We start from the raw sequence: 13849 nt of genomic DNA, 5'->3' as shown, positions 1-13849 counted from the left end.
AAGAACCTTGATGAAAGGTTATAGGAACTGCTAACTAGAATAACCAGTTTAGAGAAGAACATAAATGACCTGATGGAGCTGAAAAACACAGCATGAGAACTTCATAAAGCATACACAAATATCAATAGCCAAATCGATCAAGCGGAAGAAAGGAAATCAGAGATTGAAGATCACCTCACTGAAATAAGGTGTGAAGACAAGATTAGAGAAAAAAGAATGAAAAAGAACAAACAAAGCCTCCAAGCAATATGGGACTATGTGAAAAAACCAAACCTACGATTGACTAGGGTACCTGAAACTGACGGGGAGAATGGAGCCAAGTTGAAAAACACACTTCAGGATATTATCCAGGAGAACTTCCCCAACCTAACAAGACAGGCCAACATTCGAATTCAGGAAATACAGAAACACCACTAAGATACTCCTGAAGAAGAGCAACCCCAAGACACATAATAGTCAGATTCTCCAAGGTTGATATGAAGGAAAAAATGTTAAGGGCAGCCAGAGAGGAAGGTCAGGTTACCTACAAAGGGAAGCCCATCAGACTAACAGCAGATCTGTCTGCAGAAACCCTACACGCCAGAAGAGAGTGGGGGCCAATATTTAACATTCTTAAAGAAAAGAATTTTCAGGCTGGGCGTGGTGGCTCATGTCTGTAATCCCAGCACTTTGGGAGGTTGAGGCGGGTGGATTATGAGGTCATGAGTTTGAGACCAGCCTGGCCAAGATGGTGAAACCCCTTCTCTACTAAAGATACAAAAAAATGGCCATACTGCCCAAAGTAATTTAAAGATTCAATGCTATTCCCATCAAGCTACCATTGACTTTCTTTGTAGAGTTAGAAAAAACTACTTTAAATTTCATATGGGACCAAAAAAGAACCTGTATAGCCAAGACAATTCTAAGCAAAAAGAACAAAGCTGGAGGCATCACGTATCTGACTTCAAACTATACTACAAGGCTACAGTAACCAAAACAGAATGGTACTGATACCAAAACAGATATATAGAACAATGGAGCAAAACAGAGACCTTAGAAATAACACCACACATCTGCAACCATCTGATCTTTGGCAAACCTGACAAAAATAAGCAATGGGGGAAAGGAGTCCGTATTTAAGAAATGATGCTGGGAAAACTGGCTAGCCATTTGCAGAAAACAGAAACTGGACCTCTTCCTTACACCTTATACAAAAATTAACTCAAGATGGATTAAAGACTTAAATGTAAAACCCAAAACCATAAAAACCCTAGAAGAAAACCTAGGCAACCCCATTCAGGACATAGGCATGGGCAAAGGCTTCATGACTAAAACATCAAAAGCAATTGCAAGAAAAGCCAAAATTGACAAAGGGGATCTAATTAAACTAAAGAGCTTCTGCACAACAAAGAAACTATCATCAGAGTGAACAGGCAACCTAAGAATGGGAGAAAAGTTTTGCAATCTACCTATCTGACAAAGGTCCAATATCCAGACTCTACAAGGAACTTAAACAAATTTACAAGGAAAAAAACAAACAACCTTATCAAAAAGTGGGCGAAGTATATGAACAGACACTTCTCAAAAGAAGACATTTATGCAGCCAACAAACGTGAAAAAAAGCTCATCATCACTGGTCATTAGATAAATGCAAATCAAAACCACAATGAGATACCATCTCATGCCAGTTAGAATGGTGATTATTAAAAAGTCAGGAAACAACAGATGCTGGCAAGGCTGTGGAGAAATAGGAAAGCTTTTACACTGTTGATGGGAGTGTAAATTAGTTCAACCATTGTGGGAGACAATGTGGCGATTCCTCAAGGATCTAGAACCAGAAATACCATTTGACCCAGCAGCCCTATTACTGGGTATATACCCAAAGGATTATGAATCGTTCTACTATAAAGACGCATGCACACATATGTTTATTGCAGCACTATTTACAATAGCAAAGACTTGGAACCAACTCAAATGCCCATCAATGATAGGCTGTATAAAGATAATGTGGCACATGTACACCATAGAATATTATACAGCCATAAAAAACAATGAGCTCATGTCCTTTGCAGGGACATAGATGAAACTGGAAACCATCATTCTCAGCAAACACAGGAACAGAAAACCAAACACCGCATGTTCTCACTCATAAGTGGGAGTTGAACAATGAGAACACGTGGTCACAGGAAGGGGAACATCACACATAGGTCGGGGGTAGGGAGCAAGGGGAGGGAGAGCATTAAGACAAATACCTAATGCATGCGGGGCTTAACACCTAGAGGATGGCTTGATAGGTGCGGCAAACCACGATGGCACATGTATACTTATGTAACAAACCTGTACATTCTGCACTTGTATCCCAGAACTAAGAGTAAAATAAAGAAAAAAAAAAAGAGTGATCATATAATTTCTCAATCAAACATTTAAAAAGCAGGCATAACACATAACAGGGTCTTTCCCAAACAAAACAGGACTTATGGTTACCTCATATGTAAAATGCCATTTTTTTTTTCTTTTTAGAGATAGGGTCTTGTTCTGTCACCCAGACTGGAGTGCAGTGGCACAATCAGAGCTTACTGCAACCTCCACCTCTTGGGCTCAAGTGATCCCCCGACCTGAGTCTCCTGAGTAAATGGGACTACAGGTGTGCACCACCACGCCTGGATACTTTTTCTTGCTTTTGTAGAGACAGGGTCTTGCCGTGTTGTGTGGGCTGATCTCTAACTCCCAGGCTTAAGCAATCCCCCTGCCTCAGCTTCCCAAAGTACTGGGATTACAAGCTTGAGCCACTGTATCTGGCCAAGGATGTATTTTTAAGTGAAAAAAGATGCAAAGTTCAAAACTTTTTAAGATGGTACGTTCTGTGTAAAAATGAGGAGAATTTTGCTTACATCTGCATAAGGAACTGCAGAAGCACACTCCAGAGAAACAAGGTAGAGTGCGAAATAGTGGGAAATCTTATGTGTTTTTTTTTTTCTTTTTTGAGACAGAGTCACCCTCTGTCACCCAGGCAGGAGTGCAGTCGCACGATCTTGGCTCACTGCAACGTCTTCTTCCGGGGTTCAAGCGATTCTCCTGCCTCAGCCTCCTGAGTAACTGGGACTACAGGTGCCTGCCACCATGCTGGGCTAATTTTTTGTATTTTAGTAGACACAGGGTCTCACCATGTTGGCCGGGCTGGTCTCAAACTCCTGAGCTCAAGCGATCTGAACATCTTGGCCTCCCAAAGTGCTGGGATTATAGGCCTGGCTGGAAATTTATGTATTCTATTTTTACTTTTTAAGATGGAGTCTTGCTCTGTTGCCCAGGCTGGAGTGCAGTGGCATGATCTCGGCTCACTGCAACCTCCGCCTCCCAGGTTCAAGCAATTCTTGGGTCTCAGCCTCCCCAGTAGCTAGGATTACAGGCATGCACCACCACACCCAGCTAATTTTTGTATTTTTAGTAGAGATGGGGTTTTACCATGTTGGCCAGGCTGGTCTCGAACTCCTGACCTCAAGTGATCCACCCTCCTCAGCCTGCCACAGTGCTGGGATTACAGGCATGAGCCACCGTGCCTGGCCTTATGTATTTTAGATTGTGAATGTATTATACTGGATGAAAAAAATTACTAGAGAAACTCTGCAAATACAAGATTGAGGGGGACGTCAAGGAATGACTGCTTAAAAAATAGCTGAGCATCGTGGTACACACCTGTAATTCCAGCTACTTGGGAGGCTGAGGCAGGAGGATCACTTGAGCCAATGAGTTTGACGCTGCAGTGAGCTATGATAGTGCCTCTGCACTCCAGCCTGGTTGACAGAGCGGGACCTCATTTCTTAAAAAAAAAAAAAAAATAGGCCAGGCGCGGTGGCTCAAGCCTGTAATCCCAGCACTCTGGGAGGCCGAGGCGGGCAGATCACGAGGTCAGGAGATCGAGACCATCCTGCTAACATGGTAAAACCCCATCTCTACTAAAAATACAAAAAATTAGCCAGGCTTGGTGGCGGGCACCTGTAGTCCCAGGTATTCTGGAGGCTGAGGGAGGAGAATGGCATGAACCCGGGAGGCAGATCTTGCAGTGAGCCTAGATCATGCCACTGCACTCCAGCCTGGGCGACAGAGCGAGCAAGACTCCGTCTCAAAAAATAAATAAATAAATAAATAAATAAATAATAAATAAATAAATAAATAAAAATAAGCAACAAAAAAATGAGTACCAGGATTCCAGTTGGGGTGATAAAAAAATTTCTGGAACTAGATAGTGATGGTTGGACAACATTGTATTTAAAGCCACTGAGCTGTACACTTTAAAATGGTAATCTGTATTTTATGTACATTTTGCCACAATAATAATAATAAAAATAATAACTAAAAATAAGTGCACAAAGGGCCGGGAACGGTGGTTCATACCTGTAATTCCAGCACTTTTAGAGGCCAAGCCAGGCAGATCACCTGAGGCCAGGAGCTCAATACCAGGCTGGCCAACATGGTGAAACATCGTCTCTGCTAAAAATACAAAAAATTAGCCAGGCCTGGTGGTGCATGCTTGTGATCCCAGCTACGTGGGAGGCTGAGGCATGAGAATCACTTGAGCTTGGGAGGCAGAGGTTGCAGCGAGCAGAGATCACGCCATTGACTCCAGCTTGGGCGACAGAGGGACACGCTGCCTCAAAAAACGATAAAAAATAATAATAAAAATAAGAGCACCAAACATACATACACATACACAAATACAGATTTGTTATCTTCAGACAGAAAGAATCCATCCTAGCCTAATCTATTATTTTGTAAATATCTCACTAATAGATTAAGGTGTGTCCACAAATCTCTTAAGCGAGCAGACAGGTTAAATTAGCTAGTATAGATAAAACTTAGTATTAGAAACATTCACAAGGGCTGGGCATGGTGGCTGACGCCTATAATCCCAGCACTTTGGGAGGCTGAGGCAAGCAAATGGCTTAAGCCCAGTAGGTCTGAGGCTGCAGTGAGCCACTGCACTCTAGCCTGGGCAATAAATGGAGAGCCTGCTTTATCCGCCACTCCCCAACCCCCAAAAAAGGAAAAAAAAAAAAAATCCACAGGTATATGACAAATGCAAACAGAAGTTTCAAGGTTTATAAAGAACCTTAAAAAAAAGAAAAGACTACGAAAGAGTCAGAATTTACCAGTTCTATTTGTACAGAAGAGGAAAGAAGTCATCGAAATGGAAATAGATCATGGCTGGGTCTGGTAGCTCACACCTGTAATCTCAGTACTTTGGGAGGCTAAGGCAGGTGGATGACTTGAGGCCAGGAGTTTGAGACCATGTTGGCCGACATGGCGAAATCTTGTCTCTACTAAAAATGAAAAAAACAAAAATAGATCCTGGTAGAAAAAGATAAAATAGTAGGCTATATTTATGTGACAGGACAGTTTTTTGTGATGTTAATTTATTAATTGTAGCAGTGTGTTTTGCTCACTACAGTATTTCTCAGCCCCCACACAACCCCGCTCACCCCACTCTACACAGGTCCTTTGTGTCTAGGTCTTTTGTAATTCCCTTCCTAGGAATTTTGCAAGAGGGAAAGCCAATAGCCGCTTAAAGCCAAATGCTCTTCCGGTCTTTTGTAAAAGTGTTAAAACCAGTGGAGAAAGGGAGGGAAGAAAGAGAGAGCTATCTGCCTGGGAGAGGAATGAAGTGGGAGTGGGGAAGACAAGGAAGGGTCCTGGAGTCTCATGAACTTTATTACTATTTTGGGGACCCAGGGAGGGGTAAAGACTTTAGAGTGGATGCTGGTGTTTAGGACCTCAAGGTGTTCTGCTTGGGCAAAAATGCCCACACCCCATGGAATAGAGTACTATTGCATGGTAGGGGACCACATGGCCTAAGGCCGGGATTTTTGGGCATTACAGGCTAGAAATGTGAGCTCTTCTGGTATCCCAGGTACCACATAGGCTGCCCTCAACAGTGATTGATTATTACATTCCTATCACTTTAGTTGAATGGGAGCCCAAATTTGGGAATAAAAGTAATATTTTCTTATTTTACATATGTGCTAATATTCATACTCAATATATTAGCTTCCTATACATATCTTTTTGGAAATTTGATTGTAGTAGGCAGAATAATGGCCTCCCAAAGATGTTCCTAGAATCTGTAGATATGCTGCTTTACATGGTGTTATAAATAAAGTTTCGGTGCCACGAAAGAAATAGCACTCGAATATAAAATTTTATTTTTAATTCTTAGCAAGGCAATGTACTTCTATAGAAGGGTGCGCCCTTACAGATGGAGCAATGGTGAGTGCACACTTGGACAAGGGAGGGGAAGGGGTTCTTATCCCTGACGCATGTGGCCCCTGCTGCTGCGTCATTCCCCTATTCGCCAGGGTTAGACCGCACAGGCTAAACTAATTCCGATTGGCTGATTTAAAGAGAGTGACGGGTTGAGTGGTTTGGTGGGGAAAATGGTTATGGCAGAGCAGGAAATTGGAATGAGTCAGGGTGGAGAATGAGTCAGGGTGGAGAATGAGTCAGGGCGGAGCAGGTAATCAGAATGAGTCAGGGTGGAGCAGGTAATCGAAAAAGGTTGCTTCACAAGGAAGTTAAGTTTAAAAGTAGAAGGCAAAGAATTGAACATACTGACATATTAATTCTTTGAAGAGAAATTTAGAACTCATATCTAACAATGGTAAAGAGACTTTACAGATGGCATTAAGAACCTTCATGGTCTTAATGGGGAGATATAGTTCAAAGGGTACAAAGCTACAGTTATGTGGGATGATAAATCTAGAGATCTAATATACAGCATGAAGACTGTAATAAATAATATTGTATACTGGAAGGCTGGCAAGCAATAGATTTTAGGTGACCTTACCACAAAAAAAAAGGTAAGTATGTGAGATGACGAATATGTTCATCAGCTTGACTATTGTTATCATTATGTATATGTATATTGAAACATCATGTTGTACATCATAAATACATACAACAAAAATAAATATTAACGGCCGGGTGTGGTGGCTCATCCCAGCACTTTGGGAGGCTGAGTGGGCAGGATCACTTGAGCTCAGGAAGTTCAAGACCAGTCTGGGCAACATAGCGAAATCTTGTCTCTACTAAACATTTTTAAAATTAGCTGAGTGTGTTGATGTGTGCCTGTAGTCCCAGCTATTCTGAAGGTTGAGGAGGAAGGAATGCTTGAGAGCCCAGGAAATCGAGGTTGCAGTGAACTATGATGATGCCATTACACTCCAGCCTAGACAACAGAGCCAGACTCTGCCTTTCCGCCCCCTCCCCCTCCCCTGCCAAATGTATACACAGACAAAAACAGGCTAGGTACGGTAGCTTATGCCCATAATCCCAGCGCTTTGGGAGGCAGAGGTGAGTGGATCATCTGACGTCAGGAGTTCAAGACCAGCCTGGCCAACATGGTGAAACCCCGACTCTACTAAAAATACAAAAAAGTTAGCTGGGTGCGGTGATGCGCACCTGTGATCCCACCTACTCGGGAGGCTGAGGCATGAGAATCGCTTGAACCCAGGAGGTGGAGGTTGCAGTGGGCTGAGATCGTGCCATTGCATGCCAGTCTGGGTAACAAAGTGAGACTCCGTCTCAAGAAACAAAAACAAAGCAAAATAATAAGTAAGAGCAGTGGCTTAAGCCTGTAGTTCCAGCTACTTGGGAGGTTGAAGCAGGAGGATCCCTTGAGGCCAGGAGTTTGAGACTGGCCTGGGCAACATAATGAGACTCAGTCTCTAAAAAAAAAAAGATTAAAATTAATAAATAAAGGCAAGTGTGTGTGTGTGTATTCATATATATATGATTCATATATGTGTGGATTCATATATATGTATATCTATATATATATATACACACATATATATATGAATTCAAGATGGGTAAGGGATTATCCTATATCATTCCAATAAGAATAATTTAATAACAAGGGTTTTGTTTGTTTGTTTGTTTTAAGACAGGGTCTTGTTCTGTCGCCCAGGCTGTAGTTCAGTGGCATGATCTTGGCTCACTGAAACCTCTGCCTCCCGGGTTCAAGCAATTCTACCTCAGCCTCCCAAGTAGCTGGGACTACAGGCGTGTGCCACCACACCCAGCTAATTTTTGTATTTTTAGTAGAGACGGGGTTTCACCATGTTGGCCAGGATGGTCTTGAACTCCTGAACTCAAGTAATCCACCCGCCTCGGCCTCCCAAAATGCTGGGATTGCAGGTGTGAGCCACCGCGCCTGGCCATAACAAGGGTTTTTAAAAGCAGATGAATTAAGGAAAAGTGGAGATCGGACAGATGTGATGTATAATAAGAAGGACTCAAGGCTGGCTTTGAAGATAGGGGAAGAGGCCATGAGCTAGGGAGTGTGAGGGCCTGAGAAGCTGGGAAATGAAAGAAGCTGAGAGCCTCCAGAAAGGAACACAACCCTACCAACATCTTGATTTTAGTCCAGTGAGAATAAAATCAGACTTCTAACCTACATGGCTGTAAAAGAGTAAATTTACCCAGGCTTGCGAGGTCTGAGGAAAACAAGAAGAAAAAAAAAGTAAATTTGTTCGTTGTTAGCCACTAAGGTTATAGTAATTTGTTACAGCAGCAATAGATCATGAGCACATGGTTATGGAGCCAATTCCTTTCTATCTTCTTGTCTCTGCTCACTAGCAACGTCTTTATCCGTAATTTGGTTTTCATTAGAAGGATAGTAGCGTATATAAATGGCCACTCCCACTGCAAAATAAGAACACATTCTGGTTTGTAAATCATCCTTGGGAGGTTTTGGTTAACATGATTCAGTCCCTTAAGTCTGAGCATGGTGTTATTTCTGGAAATTTTAAGATGCCACTCAGGTAATGGGAATGTACCAAACTGAATTTCTGACCCTACCTGGTGGTACATTGACCCATCTTGTGAAGATCAGCTAGCTGGTTCGTTCCACCTTCAGCGATGACATTTTCTACTTGCGAATACCAAATGCCAGATGAACACATGTAAAGGATGTTAACAATACAAGCCAGAAAAATAATAAGGGCCAAAAAAAGGTGCAGAGTAAAAGCTATTCAGAAAAATTTGAAGGAGAGCTCTCAAAGTCTTCTGATAGGGAGGACCTGAGAAGATTGCAAGGGAAGGAGGACTTAAATTAGGCATTTATACGAGTAAAACACCAGAGGCAAATGCAGTTAAGGCAGAAGAGATTAATAAAAGATTGAAAGGGCAGATTGAAATTATCTTCTGTGGGAATGTGATGGTTGAGGAATTTGGATTGGGCAACCAGGAGCTAACAAAGGTTTTAGGGAAGGATCACGATGAAAAGTTTGGGGAGATATTCACCTAGATCTGTGGGTTCTGTGAACTAGGCTAGCACTTAAATACAATCTGAATTCAAACATGAAATGCAAAAAGACAACAGGGATTATCTGGGAGAATGAAGGACATGCTTTTGGTCTTTATTGCTCAAACCATGTCATGGCTAGATGTTCCTCTCAATTTGTGTTGAATAGATAGGATTTCTGTCACATTAGAGTATGAAGAGCATGAGAGTAAACAGTGCCCTCTGAAAAGGAAAATCTTTTAGCTTGAGCAAATTTATTTTTATTATTTATTTATTTTTTGAGACAGAGTCTCACTTTGCCACCCAGGCTGGAGTGTGATGGCATGATCTCAGCTCACTACAACCGCCGCCTCCCAGGTTCAAGCCATTCCCCTGCCTCAGCCTCCCGAGTAGCTGGGACTACTGAAGTGCACTACCATGTCTGGCTAATTTTTGTATTTTTAGTAGAGACAGGATTTTGCCATGTTGGCCAGGCTGGTCTCGAACTCCTGACCTCAGGTGATCCACCCACCTCGGCCTCCCAAAATGCTGGGATTACAGATGTGAGCCGCCACACCCAGAATTTTTTTTTTTAATTTAAAGGTTAAGGATGCACCGTGACATAGTCTCAGGAGGTCCTGATGACCTGTGCTGAGCCAATTTTAAAAGGAGCTCAAATTCTGAGGCCTGCAGGTTTACTTATTCCAGTGCTTCAGAGGCTAAAGTCCCTCTGGATTCTTAGCTGCATACAAATATTTATTTTGAAATTGAGCAAATTTGTAGAAAAATCTTGTGCCGAGTACTAGTCTCTAAATTATTTATGACTCCAGATTTTCTGCCAGTCTTGACTGTGGTCTGACCATAGATTTTATTTTATTTACTCGTTATTTATTTATTTATTTTTTGGAGACAGAGTTTCGCTCTTGTTGCCCAGGTTGGAGTGCAATGGTGCAATCTCGGCTGACTGCAACCTCTACCTCCCAGGTTTAAGTGATTCTCCTGCCTCAGCCTCCCGAGTAGCTGGGATTATAGGCATGTGCCACCACACCTAGCTAATTTTTTTTTTTTTTTTTTTTTTTGAGACAGAGTCTCGCTCTGTCGCCCAGGCTGGAGTGCTGTGGCATGATCTCAGCTCACTGCAAGCTCCATCTCCCGGGTTCACGCCATTCTCCTGCCTTAGCCTCCCAAGTAGCTGGGACTACAGGCACCCGCCACCGTGCCCAGCTAATTTTTTTTTGTATTTTTAGTAGAGACGGGGTTTCATCGTGTTAGCCAGGATGGCCTCGATCTCCTGACCTCGTGATTTGCCTGCCTCAGCCTCTCAAAGTGCTGGGATTACAGGCGTGAGCCACCGCATCTGGCCAATTTTTTTTTTTTTTTTTTTTTTTTGAGACAGAGTCTCACTCTTTAACCAGGCTGGAGTGCAGTGGCACGATCTTGGCTTACTGCAACCTCCGCCTCCCGGGTTCAAGTGATTCTCCTGCCTCAGCCTCCCGAGTATCTGGGACTACAGGGCACACCACCACACCCAGCTAATTTTTGTATTTTTAGTAGAGACGGGGTTTTGGGCAGGATGGTCTCGAACTCTTGACCTCCTGATCCGCCTCGGCCTCCCAAAGTGCTGGGATTACAGGCGTGAGCCACTGCACCTGGTCAGCTAATTTTTGTATTATTAGTAGAGACAGGATTTCACCATGTTGGCCAGGCTGGTCTCAAACTCCTGACCTCAGGTGATCCACCACCTCTGCCTCCCAACGTGTTGGGATTACAGGCATAAGGCACCGTGCCCAACCAAAATTTCTATGTATTAAGATAATACATGTACTTAAAAAAAATAGATATGTACTTAAAAAAAATAGATACACGTACAGTTAGTATTAAGTGCACTATTATTGCAAATGTACATATATCATTTTGACAAACATTGCCAAATTGCCCTCCATGGTGACTGTACCTATTTCTCTGTTTACTAACATCATATGAGAGACGGCCCCTCATGTAGATAGTGCCTCATGAGGCACCACAGTTTGCTTACTTATCCCTTATTGTAGGCCATTTTGTTTGTTGGTTCATTCATTCATTCATTCATTCATGGTAAAACTACCCAGGCTTTGTGCTCATTCTCAGCATGTGGACATAAGTTATAGCTCTTGCTGTCAAGGAATATATAGTCTAGGAGAGACAGATGTGGAAAACAAGTATAGTACAGTTATATATAATCAAGATGAACCTCAGTGTTCCAGGAATATCTACCATGCCCCAGTTCTTCCTGAGAGATTACACATTCCCCACCTCACTGACAATGGCAGTGAGCCCGGGACTAGGTTCCTTTCCCAGGGGGCTGTGAGCATCAGGGCTATGGGGAGGAGCACTGGCACTGTTAGGCAGAGGCTGCATTTGACACTTCTGGAGGGTAACCAAGGGTGATGGGTGCCAAATCTCCTACGACCAGGGGTCTCCTATTGCACTGACACTGTTGCAACTCAGTTTCAGCTGGAATTTGGCTGACTAGTGAATAGGCGCTGAGTTCTGAGATGGAGGTTCTAGTAATCCCCTAGGCCAGCCTCCAGTCAGCTGTGAAGGTGGTGGGGAGAAAAGGAGGCCAGATCATGCCAGGCCCAAACAGGGCTGTCAAGGGCAACAGGAGATATGGTATGGCAGGCATGATAGATACCTTCTGGGTATCTGAGTGATGAATAGATGGAGGTGGGAATGAAGGTGGATTTTGGTATTTTCTTAGAATGAAAGACAGCTGAGAATCTGCACATATAGGGTTGCCTAAAATACAAGACACTTGGTTATATTTTAATTCTAGGTAAACAACAAATTTTTTTTTAGGCTGGGTGCAGTGGCTCATGCCTGTAATCCCAGCAACTTTGGGAGGCTAAGGTGGGTAAATCACCTGAGGAAAGGAGTTTGAGACCAGCCTGGCCAACACAGTGAAACTCTGTCTCTACTAAACATACAAAAATTAGCTGGGCATGGTGGCAAGCACCTGTAACCACAGCTACTGGGGAGGCTGAGGCAGGAGAATCACTTGAACCTGGGAGGTGGAGGTAGCAGTGAGCTGAGATTGAGCCATTGCACTCCAGCCTGGGTGACAGGAGCGAAATTTCATCTTGGAAAAAAAAAAGAAGAAAATATTATGTATTTAATGGCATTGTATGGTACCCATTGTTTTTTCATTTTACAATATATCCTGAATATTTTCTGGGTTACTCACCAGTCTACTCATATCTTAATGGCTACATGTTACATTGATGCACTGAAATAAAAAAAATCTCCCTTATAGAATAGTTGTTTCTTCTTCGTGGAGTTTTAAGATACAAATTAATCACACAATACTTAGAGGTGATCTATATTTACTAAAATCCCATTTAAAAAATTTCAAAAGCAGTATTTTGAAAAATAGGATAAAATAATCTTATTGCCCTAACACAATTCTCTGGCAATGTAGCTCTCTCTCTCTCTCTCTCTCTCTCTCTCTCTCTCTGTGTGTGTGTGTGTGTGTGTATTTAGGTTAGCTCTAGTTGCTAATGCAGTTGAATTATGTTACCTGGATACCTCTTGGAGAACCTGAGGTCATTTTGGCCTAATGCATTAATATTTAACAAGCCTGTGATTGATGGATTGATGCTAGCAAAATTAATTCAATCCACCTAGGTTTCTATCTGTTGGTAAAACAACAAGGCCATCCAGGGGTTAGAAAGCAAAGACTTCTGGGAGGAAACGATTGAAAGTGGTTGTGACCTCTAGAATCTGGAATTGGGTACCGGCTCCTCCATTGACCTTCTTTCACCTTTGTTCTCAAAAAAATGTCTCTTGATTGGCTGCTGATGGGTCGGGTTGCCTCCATCCCTTATCTTTAACTAAAGTCTTGAACTCTCAGTAAATTAATAGACTGGCGGAGAAAACCCCTTTTTAGTTAAGAAGTACTGTAGTGTGAAAACTCTGGTCTTAGATATGGTGTTTAGTATGCATTGCAGATAATTAGTGTATCAGATATATGGATTGACTGAATATTCTGCCGAATTGACTAAATTGGTCTGTGTCATTCCCCAGTGACGTGGGGCCACTGTTCCTCTCTCACCTCTTTGCCTTTGGGTTCTGTTAAAGGAGGGTATTCTGGCATCATTCCCCATGCCACAGATGGGTGGGTTTGCAATCCATGGATCTCTTTTTGACATAAAAAACATCAGCTCTGGTGCTTGCTTTGGCAGCACATATACTAAAATTGGAACGATACAAAGAAGATTAGCATGGCCCCTGCACAAGGATGACATGCAAATTCATGAAGCATTCCATATTTTTCCAATTAAAAACAACCGGCTGGGCGCGGTGGCTCATGCCTATAATCCTAACACTTTTGAAGGCCAAGATGGGCAGATCACTTGAGGCCAGGAGTTCAAGACTAGCCTGGCCAACATGGTGAAACCCCATCTCTACTAAAAATACAAAAAAAAAAAAAAAAAAAAATTAGCCAGGCATGGTGGTGGGTGCCTGTAATCCCAGCTACTTGGGAGGCTGAAGCAGGAGGATCACACCACTGCACTCCAGCCTGGGCAACAGAAGGAGACTCCATCTAAAAAAAAA

At 42.7% G+C, this 13849-nt stretch overlaps 1 non-coding gene across 1 annotated transcript; it reads left to right on the top strand.

Moving 5' to 3' along the window:
• The first annotated feature begins 13460 nt into the window (after positions 1-13460).
• Positions 13461-13567, top strand: LOC112208315 (U6 spliceosomal RNA). The gene has a single exon (XR_002942717.1). It is a non-coding gene; the product is annotated as a U6 spliceosomal RNA (small nuclear RNA).
• Positions 13568-13849: the final 282 nt, after the last annotated feature.

Source organism: Pan troglodytes, chromosome 12 (assembly GCF_028858775.2).
Source record: "Pan troglodytes isolate AG18354 chromosome 12, NHGRI_mPanTro3-v2.0_pri, whole genome shotgun sequence".
NCBI lineage: Eukaryota > Metazoa > Chordata > Mammalia > Primates > Hominidae > Pan > Pan troglodytes.
Note: the sequence above shows the minus strand (reverse complement) of the source record. Positions and strands in the feature narration are given on the sequence as shown.